Source organism: Rhinolophus hipposideros, assembly GCF_964194185.1.
Source record: "Rhinolophus hipposideros genome assembly, chromosome: 8".
Classification (NCBI taxonomy): domain Eukaryota; kingdom Metazoa; phylum Chordata; class Mammalia; order Chiroptera; family Rhinolophidae; genus Rhinolophus; species Rhinolophus hipposideros.
Genome location: NC_138054.1, coordinates 85,596,161 through 85,611,341, shown reverse-complemented (window position 1 = coordinate 85,611,341; position 15,181 = coordinate 85,596,161). Strand labels below are relative to the sequence as shown.

At 50.0% G+C, this 15,181-nt stretch overlaps 1 protein-coding gene across 4 annotated transcripts in view; it reads left to right on the top strand.

Annotated features, from left to right (window-relative positions):
* TMEM51 (transmembrane protein 51) overlaps positions 1-15,181 on the top strand; it is a 55,870-nt gene that overhangs the window by 27,071 nt on the left and 13,618 nt on the right. Inside the window, exon 1 of one of the 4 annotated variants that reach the window (XM_081055801.1) lies at positions 7,405-7,492. The exons of 2 other annotated variants lie outside the window; for them this stretch is intronic. The gene's annotated coding sequence lies outside the window, so the exon portion shown is untranslated. Of the gene's footprint in view, positions 1-7,404; positions 7,493-12,049; positions 12,159-15,181 lie in introns of those variants that run through there. One more of the 4 variants, XM_081055800.1, reaches the window with a different exon arrangement.

Here is a 15,181-nt window from a genome sequence, read left to right as displayed (position 1 = left end):
CCAGCCTCAGTTAAGTTGTCTGTAGAATGGGGTGAGAGGTAGGGTTATGGGGAGGATAAAATGAGATGATGCATGGAAATCAATCCAGTCCTGAGGGGCACAGCAGGTGGGTGCCAGGGTCTGGAAGAGCCTATGAGCAGGACTTTATTCCTGGGGGTGATGGGGAGCCATGGAGGGATCTTGAGTGAGGGTGGTGTGATCACATTTGCCTTTTGGAAAGAACCCTCGACATTGGAAAGCAATGTAGAGAGGGCTGGCCGGGAGGCCGGGGAGGAGGTGTCTGTGGTGTGTACCTGGATGAGGTGTGAGGTTGGCCTGGATTAGGTAGGAGGTGGTGGGCCCTCCTGGGGCATGGCCTTTCCCCAAGGCCCTGCTTGCTGTCTCCCCTTTGTGCTTGGACAACCACTGGGATGATTGGAGGCTGGCAGGCATGCGGCCTGGCAACCCCGCTCTGGGGCTCTCTGTGACTTGGCCTACCTGTGTGCACAAACCTTACGCAGGGCCAGCCCCTGTGATAGCTGCTGGGACACAAAGGCTTGGCAGCTGTCCAGTGGGAGCGTGGGGCCCAGTGCCAGAGTCACCCACCCTTCCAAAATATCTGCCCCCACCCGCCCCTCAGTCCCTCCCTTGCCTCATTAGGTATTAGGGACTCGGTCTTCATTCCTCCCGCTTTCATCCTCTGTACTCATTTCTTCCTCCTCCGATGCCGTCACCGTGTCCTCTCCAGTTTTGCTAACTTTTCCCTCCTTTGGATTGTTGATGCCGCCTTGTTCCTTCCTGCCTTCTCTCCCCAATATGTCACTACTCCTAGTTTTTCCTTCTTTTGCCCCTCTTGGTCATGCAAGGCTGAGGGTAGAGTGCTGCTGACGGCTAGCTCCATGCCCAGCACAGTACGTAGGCCATGGGGGAGAGAGATGGTGTCCCCTCGGGCTGTCTGCCAGTCCCCACGTGCCCTTCCAATGCACTCCCTTCTTCCTTCCCTTTTCCTGGGTGTGCATCTGCTTGCTAGATGTACTTTTAACCTTGGCAATAACGTTTTCAAGGGCAGGCCTGGCTCTTCCGCCCTCTAATTCCAGCTAATCGCCTAGAGGCGTTCCCATCCCAGTGATTTATGACACTACCTCTCGGCTGGCATGGTGGTGGCCCAGGGAGAGATTGGCCATCTGTCACAGCCCTCTGACTGTGTCCTTCCTCAGTCACTGCCACGGCCACAGGCCTCTCTTAGTGAGGGACCCAAACAGTCATGCTCAAAACATCCCGGTGGAGGAAAGAGACCCAATAGCTTGGAAATCAGGCCTTGACTCAGCCCCGCTTCGGAATGCCCGACTATGCAATCTGAGAGGACGGGGGACAGGTAGCTGCTGCTACCCCTCTGTCAGCACCGAGCTCACCTCAGAAAAGGGAGGGTTGGGGGCAACTGGTACTTTTGTTTCGTTTTAGTCATTATTTTAATTTTTTTAATGAGACAAAAGAGGGTATGATTAGTTCATACAACTGAAACACTGGTAGGTCCAGCTGGATTCATGGGTTTAAGTGGTGTCCCCTGGGGTCCAGTTCACTTCCCACCTCAGCCCTCATTTCCTCCATGCTGGCTCCCTCCTCTGAGAGCCTTGTGAGGACCAGATGGCCACCAGCAGTTGGGCTACTTCCTGTCCTTCAGCAAACCCAGCAGGGAAGGCAGCGATGCCCCCCCCTCCACCCCTAGCATTTCCTCCACAGTGAAGAACTGAATTGGTTCTGGTTGGGCTGGGCCCGCCTTTTGGGAAATAGAAAGATCTCACTGGCTAGGTCTGGTCATACCCAGGCTTAGAGCCTGGAGAAGGGGACCTGGATCCTGGACCGGCACCCAGGACGGCCACTTAGCCCTACACACTGGGCCAGGTAGCCATGGGCAACCTGGCTCGCCCAGCCCAACGTGGCCCATCCCCTGGGTCCCCCAATGACCATCCTTGGGAGTGACTAGTACAATAAGCTCTGAACAACTTCTTCTGCGATAATGATAAGCATCCCCCAGATTACCTGTGTGGGATTTTCCTATTGATGTTGGATTTTTCGTAAAGAGGACATACCTGCAGGGTGTCTAGCGTTGGTGGTTTCTCTGAGATGCTCGTTGCAGTTTCCCCCAGCCCCTCGACTACTACGGGGCGTGTTGTGGGTGCCCAGTTAATGTCTGTGGAAGGAATGCCTAGAGGGAGGCAGCAAACCAGAGTTTGGCAGCCTTGCTCGTGCTCCCCAAGGCCCACCCTCACTGGGCAACAACATCCATCCATGCCCAGCTTGTCGGGGGCACTCAGGAAATAGCAGCTATTGTGTCATCATCATCTTTATTGTTATTTGTTGTTGTGATTCTGTGACTACATGGCAGATGTCATTGGTCAGCCTTGAAGTTTCTCCCGGCCCAGGGAGCAACCTGGACCGTTGCTGACCCTCACCCGCTGTGGCTTCAGTTATCCTATTCTGTGCCAAAATGTGTGGAGTCACGATTCCTCAGCTGATGTGTAGATGTAAACACTCTGCTGGGTAGATCAGGGATCCAACCTCTCAGATATTTAATAAACTCCTGTGTTGTCCAGGCGCCCGGTGCGGAGAGACTGTGTGGCATAGTTCCCTGCCTGAGGGATGGGGGACACGACTGGAACACCCACACACACCGGAAATCATGACACCTGCTGTGGGGCTTCCAGGCGGACGATATGGGTTTGAATCTAGGCAGCGCCGGTTAGAGCATGTGGTCTCTGACTGGTCACTGTCTTCAGCCTCCTTCCGTCCTCTTACAGGGGGGACACGGGAGCAGCCAGGAGCGTTTTGATGATTTGGGCTACAGAGATAACGTGCAAAAGTGTCCAGCTCGGGGCCTGGGCCCAGGAGTGGCTCTGAGCACGGGGATTGAATCTCAACCTCCAACACTGTGTTGTGGCCACTCGGAGAGGGGCAGGGGCAGTCCTTGGGCCTGAGACAGGGCTCCAGGCAGCCCTGTGAGCCCTGAGTCACAGGGGCTGAATTGGGTGGTGGGAAGGCAGAGGGTCGGCACTCAGCCCTGACCCTCGGCTTCCGGGCAGGTTCCTTAAGACTCTAGTATTCGTTTGTCTTTGCCACTGAGTGGTCTGGGACAGCCCCTCACCCCTTCCATCTCTGCCATGAGCAAACTTCTGCTTCTGACATTGGACAAAGGAGTATCTTGTCCATGGAAGCAATGTGTAGACATTTAAAAAACTCATTCTTTTTAAGGCATGGCTTGGGGTAGGTGAAAAGCGGGATTTTAGAGGGACTCTGGACTCAGACCATCTGGTTCACGTCTCACTCTGATACTTATTAATGCAAGACTTTGGGCAAGTTACGTAACCTCGCTGGGCCTCACTGTCTGCATCTGTAACATGGGGATGATGGTAGTGTCTTCTTGAAGATTAAATGAGATAGTCCAGGCTCTGAGTAAGCAGTCAATGCGTGTTCACTGTTCTTACCATGAATTAAAGATGCATGCTTTTGAAAACAAAAGGTCCTCTTTTGTAAAATGGGCAATCCCCCCAATTTGTAACCTGACACACATTGTCTATATCCAGATACACCTGAATCTCCAAGAGCCTTGCTGTTAGGTACCAGAGTGGGGATTCTTATCCTGAAAGACAGTCGTGGAAGGCCAGTAATCTCCCGAAATTGTGCAGGATTGTACCTAGCACCCTTGTGGTAGGCTGGATAGTGAAATTGTTAATAAATAATGACACACACACACACACACACACACACACAAATGTCCACCTCCCAATCCCAGAACCAGTGGTTGTTATGTCACCTTCTAGGGTAAAAAGAGTCACATGACCCAGACGGGCATCATTTCATCACAAGAGTCCTCATAAAAGGGAGAAGGAGATGTTACGATGGAAACAGAGGTAGGAATAAAGTGCCCTGAAGATGGAGCCAGGAATGCAGGCAGCCTCCCGAAGCTGGAGAAGGCACGGGGAGAATACTCTCCTGAACCCTCCAGAAGGAATGCAGCCCTGACACCTTGATTTCAGACTTCTGGCCTCCAGAACTGTAAGAGAGTGACTCTGTGTTGCTTTGAGCCACTAAGTTTGTGGTAATTTGTCACAGCAGCAACAGGAAAGGATTACAGCCCTTCTCGGGACAGGGTCCGTGGCGTTTATCAGATTGTCATCTGGTAACAGGCAGGTGGTGAACAGTCACTGGTCCGGAGCAGCCCACCTGGCCCCAGAAACCTCTGCTGGGTGTTACGACAGCCACGCCCCCTGCTCCCGGACTCCATGTCCCTCTATAGAGCACCTGAAATGCCAATACACTCTTCATCAGTCATTTCTTCTCTGGAAAAGGACTCTGAGAAGCCCCACAGGACAGTCGGAGCCCTCTCGCTGGGGGTTCCTAAATTAGGGACCTCCCCTGGTCCTGGAACGTGCCTCCCCTGGTCCTTCATCACAGCCGACTCCGGCTCTGAGGCTCCCTCTCCAAGGGGCCATGCCTGTCTGAATGGGGGACTGGCTTGGTTCTGGCAGTGGGATCATAGAGGCACTTCTGTTTGGGGATAAACCTCGTAGCAGCCGCTTGAGGCCACAGCCTGGTGCCTAGCGTGGGTTTATCCTTCTCATACCCCAAAATCGCAACAGCTTCTCGGCAGAGGCCTCCGGCCTTCACATCTCCCCAGGTTTCCCACACACGTGGCAACAGCAGCCCATTCTGTGCCATTCTGTGCCCATTCTGTGCCAGACCTGGCGTAGGTGGTTATGTCCCTGGATCCTCAGAAGCAGCATCGTCCTGTTACAGATGAGGAAACTGAGGCTCATGAGGTAAAGGACATTGCCAGGGGCATACAGGACTAAACCAAGGTCGGACAGATTCCAAAATCCGTGTATTTTCCACAATACCACTATGTTGTGCTAGTCAGTCTTCATTTATTACTCTCCTCTGGCATGTTCCAGGCCTGTTCTAGAACTCAGAGAAAACAGAGAACAAAACCGACAAAAATTCTGACCCTGGAGAGCTATCCAATAGGAATAGAATGCAAGCCCCAGTGTAATTTTAAATTTCCTGGTAACCACATTTTTTTACAAGTACAAAGAAGTAGGCAAAATGAATCGTGTTTTATTTAACTCGATGCATCTGAAATATATCGTTGCAGTATGGAATCAATTAAAAATGGTAATGAGCTATTCTTTTGTCCTACGAAAGCTTTGAAATCTGCTGTATATTTTACACCGTTACAGTACATCTCAGTGCAAACTGGCCACATTTCCAGAGCTCAATGGCCACACATGGCTAGTGGCTATTGTATATGACAGAGTAACTCTTTTTTTTTTTTTTAATCGGGTAAGGGGAACAGGACTTTATTGGGGAACAGTGTGTACTTCCAGGATTTTTTTTTCCAAGTCAAGTTGTTGTCCTTTCAGTCTTAGTTGTGGAGGGCACAGCTCAGCTCCAGGTCCAGTTGCTGTTGTTAGTTGCAGGGGGCGCAGCCCACCATCCCTTGCGGGACTCGAGGAATCGAACTGGCAACCTTGTGGTTGAGAGCCCACTGGCCCATGTGGGAATTGAACCGGCAGCCTTCGGAGTTAGGAGCATGCAGCTCTAACCGCCTGAGCCACCGGGCTGGCCCCTTAACAGCGTAACTCTTGCAGAAAGCAAATTCAGGCAGGGAGCTGGGTGTCACCAGTCAGTGGCACTCAGTAGCTATCAGTCCATTACTACCATGTCCACCTTGGGATTACACTGGCCACACTCAGCTCTGTGGCTTCCTCTGGCTGGGTTGTTGTGGAATTAGGGAACCAGTATTTCTTTGTGGGGTGGTGACTGGAGGTCCTGGGCCTCAGCTCAGAAGATTGGGTTAATCCAGCCCTTACTTTGTACCATATCACCATCAGTGGTCCATGTAGGACCCCTGTCTTGTTTTATTATTGTGGTTATTATTTTATTCCCTTTTTCTCGCCTCCCCCACTCCATTTTTCCTTTGCTCTCAGGGCAACCATCCCAGGGGCGTGGAATGCCTAGGAATGCAGGTGCCACCCCTGGAGCCAGAGTTAGGGCCAAATCCCTGGACTGAGAATGAGAGGCCCTTGCAAATGGAAATCAGGGCGCTCTTGCACCAGGAGTGGGAGCTGGGTGGGTCTGACAGCATCCTTTGAACTTGTCTAGGGTGCTTGAGGCTGACGGTGGCCACTCCCTGTTTGCACCTCCTTCTGGAACCTCTGGACTGTGCAGAAGCTGTGCTTCTGGCTTCCTGGCCTCTCTGCCTAAGGAGCCCATCTCGGCTTCCTTATCAGGATGCCCTCTTTTCCGTCTGGCTCAGGCTCTTGGAAAGCCTGTTCCTGCAAAGACTGCATCCTGACCAGTGCTCCCCAGACGAACATTTTCTCTGTGTATTATCTCTTCGGGAAGATGGCATTATTGCCATTTTACAGGTGAGGAAATATGACTCTGCGGGGTGTAAGGAACAGCTAGTTACGTGAAGGAGCCGACGCCAGTACCAGGGTCCTTGCCTTTTACTGCCATGGTCCTTCACTTCCTGACCCATGCGTGCCTCTGTCACCAAAGGGCCTCCAGCTCTGAAACTTTGTGCCTTTACCTCACAGAGCTGCAATTGCCCACAGCCAGCCTTCTGGTCTGTGTAATATAATCACCTTCATCCTGTCCCTTTTGCCCTATTTTCTTGGCCAGAAGTAAGGCACAGGTCTCTCCCACACTCAAGCAGAGGGTCACACACAGATGGTGAAAACACCAGTAGGTGGGGACCATAGGGCCACCTTAAGGGTCAGTCTGCCACACCCTCTCTCTGGTTATCTTTTCTTAACAACAGGGTGGGAGAGTATGCTCAAGGGGACTTACTGTATGGCTCTGAGCAGGACTTCAGTTTCCTCATCTATAACATGGGGTAACACCATCTGGCTCTTGGAGTTCTTGTGATGATTAAATAAGGTCATATAGGTAAAGCTTTCAGCACTGTCCTTGGCATAGCAGACAGTCTTATGAATAATAACAAATTCGCTGTTACTCTTCACCAGGCCTGGGCTGGTTTAGGTGACAAAATCCCTAAGTAACAGTAGATTCAATAAAATCAACCTTTATTCTTCTCCTGTGTAAACAGAGTCCGGATGTCAGCGGTGTAGGGCTGGGAGGCCAGCTCTGTGATCACCAGGGACCTAGACTCCTTCTATCATATTGCTCTGCTTGCCTCTACCTCATGCTCCTTCAAGGCTGCTGAGCTCCAGCCATTATATCTGTACTACAGCCAATAGGAAGGAGGACATGGTGAAAAAAAAAAAAAAGACATGTCATGTCCCTTCCACTTAAGAACCCTTCCCGAATGTCCTCCCTGATACACACTTCTGCTTACTCGTATATCCCATTGGCCAGAACTTAGTCATGTGGCACAGCTAGCTGCCCAAGAGGCTGGGTCAGGCTCTCTTTATTCTGAGAAACCACTAGAAGCTGAGCATCAATTTTCTTACGATGAAGGAAGGGAAGAGTGGATGTTGGGACCCATGAGCAGGTAAAACCACCTTACCTAGACTATCAGGCGAGTGAGCTGGCACCACCTTCTCTTCTTTCTCTCCCTCCAGCTCAGGTAGAAGAATCAAAACTCAGGAGATAAGCTGTGTTTGGAGGTGACATCTCACCCCAGACACCTGTCTCTGAGCTTCTCCAAGGAGGTCTTCACATTTTCCAGCACTTAGCTGGGCCCTGAATGACTTTTACAGACCAGAATGGTAGAGAGGAAGGGCAGCCGAGATGTACCCTCTGAAGCCCCTGAGAAATCATTTGTACCCCAGGAGTATCTCCGGGGCTTAACTGTAGACGATGAGGCCACATGTTGGCTGCAAAGAAAGCAAAAGGAGTCTTTTTTAGTTCCCAGGAGCTTTAGGGTTAGGGTTACGGTTAGGGTTTGGGTTATCCAAATGTCATCCTTCCCTTGATGTGCTTGCTATATCTTGGCATTTACTGTATTCCCAGTGCTGTGCACTTAACACGGATGAAACCTTCATTCCACATCTCTATGAGGGCGATACTGCCTGTTCTAGTCACCACTGGACAGAGGGGTATTCCGTTCCAACCCTCACTCAGACTGTGCCTCGACCTCTCTGTAAAGTGGGGGTTACGATAGCACTTGCCACAGGCTGCTGGGAAGTAACAGTGGAGAAGATGTTGGAAGCACTGGCCATGCCGTGGAGGCCGTAAGCACTCGGTCAAGAGGGGTTCTCATTGCATTTCCCAATGTGAAAGAGGTGCCCAGCCCCCCAAAGCAATCCCGCGACTCCCGGGCTCTTACTCTCCTCCCCGTCTCCTGGAGGCTGCCCCGTTTTAACCTTAATTCCAGTTTTATGATTAAACATTCCAGTGTCAATTATTTACAATACGTCCAGATGAGTATCAGGTACGCAGGAGCCTGAGTGACTCACACGGGGAAAGTTGGTTTTTATGGAGGGGAAACGACACAAAGGAAAACAAGGAATTCTACCTCCTGACACAGAGACTGAGGTTGCCTCGGCCTTGGGAGGGCTTCCAGCAGCCAGGGTGTGGGGAGGGGGCGCTCCATGTGCATGGGGTGGGGGGCTGGGAGGCAGAGGGAGAAGGGGACTGGAAGCATGCTAGCTCTGGAGTCAGATGTACCTAGTTTGAATCTTTGCTGTGCCATTTGTGTGTGACTTTGAGCAGGTATCTTAACTTCTCTGAACTTCAGTTTCCTCATCTGTGAAATGGAGATTATTCTAGAAACGTTCTCATTAGGATCCTTGGGAAATTTAAATGTGGTAATAAATAATAATTATATTAGACAATTATTATGATAATTATATTAAATAAATAATGGGGATAATCATGAATAAATATTTTATAAGATAAATAAAATATACTAAATTTTACAAATAAAATATTATTAATAATAATAATAAATGCATGGAAAGCACCCAGCACAATGCCTGGCATTTAGGAGAATATTCACTGTTGTTGCTATAATTCCAAAATGTAACAGTTGGAAAAAGAACTGGATGTGACAAGTGACTTCCTGAAAATCGGAAGTCGGGGGAAACCTGGAACTCCAGAAAGCAGCTCTTGCTAAAATGGTTCAAGTAGACATCGGAGGTAGAAAGGGAAAGGAGGTGGTGGGAGAGGGCTGGACAAGGTCAGCTGTGTTCCAAAAGAGCTCTTGGCAGAAGGTTTGGGAACTGCTTCCATGGCAGTCTCGTCACTGTGGCTAAAAAAGAAAATCTCCAGATATGGGCAGGATCAACTTTCTCAAACTGCGTCCTAATCTCCAGAATCAGGGCCGGTCTGATACAGGCCTGGAAACCAGGAGGGCTTCGCTTCTGCAGGATTCGTCGGCCCGCAGAGATCTGTCTGTCTCCTCAACACACCTCTAGTTTTGGTTAAAAGCCCCTCATCGCAGGACACAAAATAAACATCTTGCTGGTTTGGGCCTGAGGGAACTATAATGTGAGCCACCAGGAAAGCGGAGTGCCTGTGGATACAAACCTACCTCTTATCATAGTTTTTATCCCAGCAAAGTCAGCTCAAGTGCAAACTTGGCTCACTGGCAGAATCCTGGGTTAAAATGTAAACGGGGTAGAGGAAATCCAGGTTGCCCAGCCTCCCTCCAACCTGACCACACGAGGCATGGGTGCAAAATTCACCACGTAGTTGGTTTTTATCAGGATTAAGGAACTATGCCCAGCTAAACCAACTATTGGGTAAATCTGAGGTGCCATAGAAAGGTGTGAACATGCATGCTGCCTCTTTTTGTTTCCTGTAACAAATTACCCCAAATTTGGTGGCTGAAAACAGCACAAGTTCATTCTCCGGATGTTCTGGAGGTCAGAAGTCCACAGGGAGTTGTGTAGGCTCAAGTCAGCAGGTGGACAAGGCCCGGTCCTTCCGGAGGCTCTAGGGAGAGTCCGTGCACTTGTCTTTTCCACCTCTAGGGGCCACCTGCATTCCTGGGTTTGTCCCCTCCTCGTCATGCCAGCCTCTTGTTTCCATCGTCACATCTCCTACTTCCTCCTTTGACCTTTTTGCTCCCTCTTATAAGGACACTGTAATAATAATAATTGCACCCACCTGGATAATCCTGCCTAATCTCCCCATCTCAAGGCGCTTAACTTAATCACATCTGAAGAAGTCCCTTTGCCATTTAAAGTAACAGTCACAATTCCAGGGATTAGGGTCTGGCTATCTTTGGGGGCCGACTCTGCCTACCACATGCCTTTCCCCAAATTCTGAGAAACACAGGGTAGCGAGTAGAAAACATCTCTTGGCTGGACCCCAGATTTTTCTCTGCCCCCCGCTTGAGTGGCCTTGAATTAGCCCTTCCCAGGCCTCTGTAAAGCTGGGTGGATGTTCACCTGTCTCCACAGGTCTGTAGCTGACAGCTAACACATTTAGAGCAGTTCTTCTCTGCCAGGCACTGGGTGACGCCCTGTAGTGCATTCACTCGCTGCGTTTTCAGCCTTACTGTCTCTGGAAACTGCCTGGCCGTCTCCTGCCTCAGGGTGTTTGTTCTGTGGGTTCCCTCGACCTAGAATGGCCTCCTCCCAAATACCCATAGGGCTCCTTCCCTCCCTCACCTCCTTCTGATCTTTGCCCAGGTATCGCTTTTTTCCATATCTGTGTTCCCTGACCACTATATTTGAAATCATGGCTCCCAGCACTCCCCAGCACCCAGCCCCAGCGTCATCGTCGTCTCGAGCCTGACATTCGGTAGGATGGTCTCTGGTAGGCTGGTTGTCTGTGAGCTCCATGGGACAAGGCCTCCTGGCTGCTTTGGTCATTCCTCTATCCCCATCACTTAGAGATGAGTCTGGCACGTGACAGGTGCGCAGTTACTGTTTTGTTGAATGAATAAATACCTGAAACTCAAAACTTGGAGCTCGTAATGCATAACAACCCAGCAAGGGAGATCCGGGTACAGTTCCCCTCTTCCAGACGAGGCTGAGTGAGGTAAGAACTGACTTGTCTAGGTAGCTATTAAGTAGGAGACGTGCGATAACGGACGCAGCCTCTGGTCCAGCACGCACACTGGAAATGCCACTGCATGGGGGGGGAGTGGATGCTCAGACGGCCTCCGTGGTCCCTGACTTCCGAAGTTCTCTCCTCCGCCCTCCTCTTTTTGCTGCAACAATGCCTCTTGGGGAGGAGGAAACACATGAGTCAAGTCAGTGCCCAAACGGCCTGCTCTGCCAGGACAAATGCTGTGTCCAGATGGTGCCCAGGGTCCCAGGAGCCTCGTGGGCAGCCAGCTCCCTGACCAGGAGCAGGCAGTGCGGCAGCCTCCACTCCCACCTCCCCAGCCCCAGGGCTAAGCCTCAGAAGGAAGAGCTCCTGGTCCCAGGAAGGTCAGCTATGCCATCGCACTTGAACTTCCTCCTCGTGCCCTCCCGGGACCCTCAGGGGTGGGACCGTCAGGTCCGCCATTAATATCAGGGATTGGCCCTGCCTTGGTTTTCGCTAAGTTTGGCTGGGAGGCTGGTTTTCTGTTGCCCCCGTGGATGAGGAAGGCCTGAATAAGGAGACTGTACACAGGGCCACCACGGATAAGCTGTGAGACCTGGGGCAAGTTTCTCACCCTCTCTGTGCCTCAGTGTATTTGGTGATAACATGGACAAAGTGGAGGAGAATAGTACCTCCCACGTGTGGTGGTTGGCAGAACAAGTGAGCTAACCCATGCAAAGCATTTAGCATGAGCCCAGCATGCACTTGGCATCTGGGCAATAGTAGCAGATTCTTCTTCTGTTGCTGAGGGAGTGCTGGACCGGCGGGTTGGGGCCAGGTGGTGGTCAGCACTTGCGCTCAACCTCGTTTGCCAGGCTGAGAGGCCCATGGTGGCTCATCCCAGAGCCTAGAGAAGGACCATGGTGTCAAAGTTGCTTTAAATTGACGGTGACAGGAGCTCTGGCTGCTACCCTCCTCCCACAAGTACCAGACTATCCTGGAGGGGAACTTACAGAGCTGTCACTTTTCCCCAGACATATTGAATTTGGCTAGAGCCTCGAGACTGGGTCCCTGGTGCCAACCTTCTAAATAGGGTCACATGCCAGCCACCGGCTTAGAGCAAGACACCGCATCAAGCTCCCAAAGAAAAGACGTTTGGTTTGTTAACTTCCTCCTTCTGTTGATGGCTCCCGGAGTCTTCAGAACGAGTTTGCGTTCCTTAATTTCACCAACAGGTAAATGGATTCGCAAGGAGCCTGGAGGTGGCAGGTCTTATAAAATTCACCCATTCTTCTGTTGGAGACGGAGAAGCTGCCTCTTTTCTCTGCAGGAAGTAGAGGTGGGAGATGTCCTCAGCCCCATCGCTCTGCCATTTCCCAGGCTGCACCCTTTCCCCTGGAATACCTTAATCTCCTCCTACCCCCAACTCCACCCAAGGAAAGTTGGTGTTCACTTCAAGTCCCTGCAAAGCTGCTGCTTTATCTTTCCTCTGCCCGCCCCATTTAAAGTGAATTTCTGTAGCCTCATTATCCGTGACCCACTTTAGCAGTACTGCTTAATGGTTAAAAGCATGGGTTTTTATATCAGACTTACTTTCTCCCTGCCTTGTTGTAGACCTTGGGCAAGTTACTTTACCTCTCTGTTTATCTACAAAACAGAACTAATAACTATTAAGTGATTATGTGTGGACGGAGCTCAGCAGAGGGCCTGGCAGAGTCGGCATTCAACGCTCATTCGCTCTTACCCTGATGTTGGCTTCCCTCCTCTGATGAAGAGTCACCTGTCTTCCTGCGGGGCTATAAAAGCAGGTCTCACACATCTGTGTCCCCCAAAGCCCCTGGCACACAGTACAGGCACAGTTATTGTTGGAATCAAATTCTTCTTTAAAAAGCCATTTTAAAAGAAATGCACACCTGTTGCCCCCTGTGCTTTTGTGATGAAATGTCTCCAAGGATAAACTGTGATGCTCATTTTCGGCCTGTGTACCGTGCCCGGGGAGTAGCCCACAGGAACTCAGCCCTGAGGGAGCTGATGTTGTGCATGGCACAGGGGTTGGACTTCAAAGTCAGCTAGGTTTGATTGTGAATCTTGACTCTGCTCCTTACACCTGTGCAACCTAAGGCAAGTTACTTAACCTATCTGAGCCTCAGAGATAGTGGGGCTAATCATTCTTGAAGGGTGGCTGTGAGGATTGGATAAGTTTAGAAAGGGTGCCTGATTCATGGTGTCATGAAATCAGTAATGCTGATTTCATTATTGCTGCTGCTGCTACTATTACAATCATGTGCTGCTTAATGACAGGGTACGAGAAATGCATCATTCGGCTATTTCATTGTTGCAAACATGGCAGAGCGCACACATACAACCTAGATGGTCCAGCCCACTGCTCACCTGCTGGATGGTCCCGTCTACCGCACACCTAGGCTACAAACCCGTACAGCATGTCACTGTACTGAATACTGCAGGCGACTGGAACACAGTGGTATTTGTATATCTAAACATGTCTAAGCATAGAAAAGGTACAGTACAAAAGACAGAAAATGGTTCGCCTGTGTAAGGCACTCAGGATGAACAGAGCCTGCAGGACTGGAAGTGCCTCCGGGGGGGTGGTCAGTGAGTGAGTGGGGAGTGACCGTGACGGCCTCGGACATCATTGTACACCACGGAAGGCTTTAGAAACCCTGCCCCACAAGCCCTCCCCCTGCCTCTTTCCAACAGGGTCAGAAGCAGAACATCGAAGCTGTCAGCGCTGCTCCAGGAACAGGGCTGTGGGCTGGACTGGTTGGAAATATCGAGGAGAAAGTGGCTGGGTGAGGCGTCGACCACCTAACAGTGACTGTCAGGAAGGAGAGAAAGGTGGCCTGAGGATCAGTAGCAATAAGAAATCAAGATGGAAAGAAAGGAACACAGGGATGGTCATGCAGTGTGGCTTGGGCTATCGCGTGCTGGAGCAGTGGTCAGAGTAAGGAACTTTGTGGGTATTCATAAAAAAGAGGGTGTTTAACACGGAGAGGGTGTAGAACTGAGGACTCAGGATTAGACTTGGGTCATTTGTTTTTGGTTCTGTTGACCCTCTTTAGCAGAAAAGGCTCTCTCTCTGCCCCTGAATTATGGAAGAAATAAAACTCAGCTGTGCTTTACACCAGGACAACCTGCAAATATTCCCAAAGTCAGGCACAGGCCTGCTGCACACGACCACAGAGCTCTCACTAAAGTGGCCGCGGCACTTAATAAGTCTTAAGGGAGCTCCTGCGGACCTGTGTCCTTGTGCAGGATCTTCGGTCCTCGACAAAGAATTTACAGCGGTGTGCTCTGAAGACCGTCAAGCTAGATCTGGGGGCGGGTGGCACCCTCTGAATACACAATGCTGGGGGACAGTGCTGGAACAGGTCCGTGGCTCGCTGACTGGGATGTCATCTGTGCACTCAGAATTGAAGTGCTGTGAGTAGGGTTTTCAAATTCCCGACATTTTGGAACCTTCGGGAATCAGGAATGGGAAATCTTATTTCCCAACCATTCTCGGGAATTCCCGAAATAATCTTTTTTATTTAATTTTCGTTGCTCATCTGTAACAATGGCTGTAGCAGTAAATATTAACAAACAGAAAAGCCTTACAGAAGATGGGGCAACCGGGGTTCATGGCCCCGGGTGATTTTTAAAATGAAACTTTAAGAAACATAGAGCATTAATTGCCCGATCAGACAATCGTGATCTTCGCTTTGTACCAAATGTACTTGATGTGGAAAATTTTCTTTTGTTTTCTGTAGACGTTGGTCAAATTGTTATGAGTGCATCTAACAGCATCTTCAAGTTGGGAGGGAGAGAATGCGTTGCTTCATATAAGCTCATTTCCTTCCGTAGAGAAGCAAATATTTTGTCTGCATGCATAGGGCTAGGCTGTGATGTCAAAGTTGGTATAGCTTTAGTCAATTCTCACTTCAGATCAGATTCTGATTTAATGTCAGAACTCTCTGTAAGGACATCCTTTATTTCTTCTCTTGGAATTTCTTCTGCTGTAAATGTTCCTTTAAAAAGTCTTTCCATTAATGACTTCGCCAATCGTGCAATTTCATTCTTACTTGACAAGGCAAAAAATCCATCCTCTTCCATCTCACATAGACAAGTAACGTTGCTCAAGTCCTTTGTGAGAGACACACGATCTCTATTTCTACATTTAACCAATTCAAATTTCATTTCCTTTAAAAACATTAAGAAAATATTAAGAAAGACCCATATTGTGCAGCGAATATTTATAGCT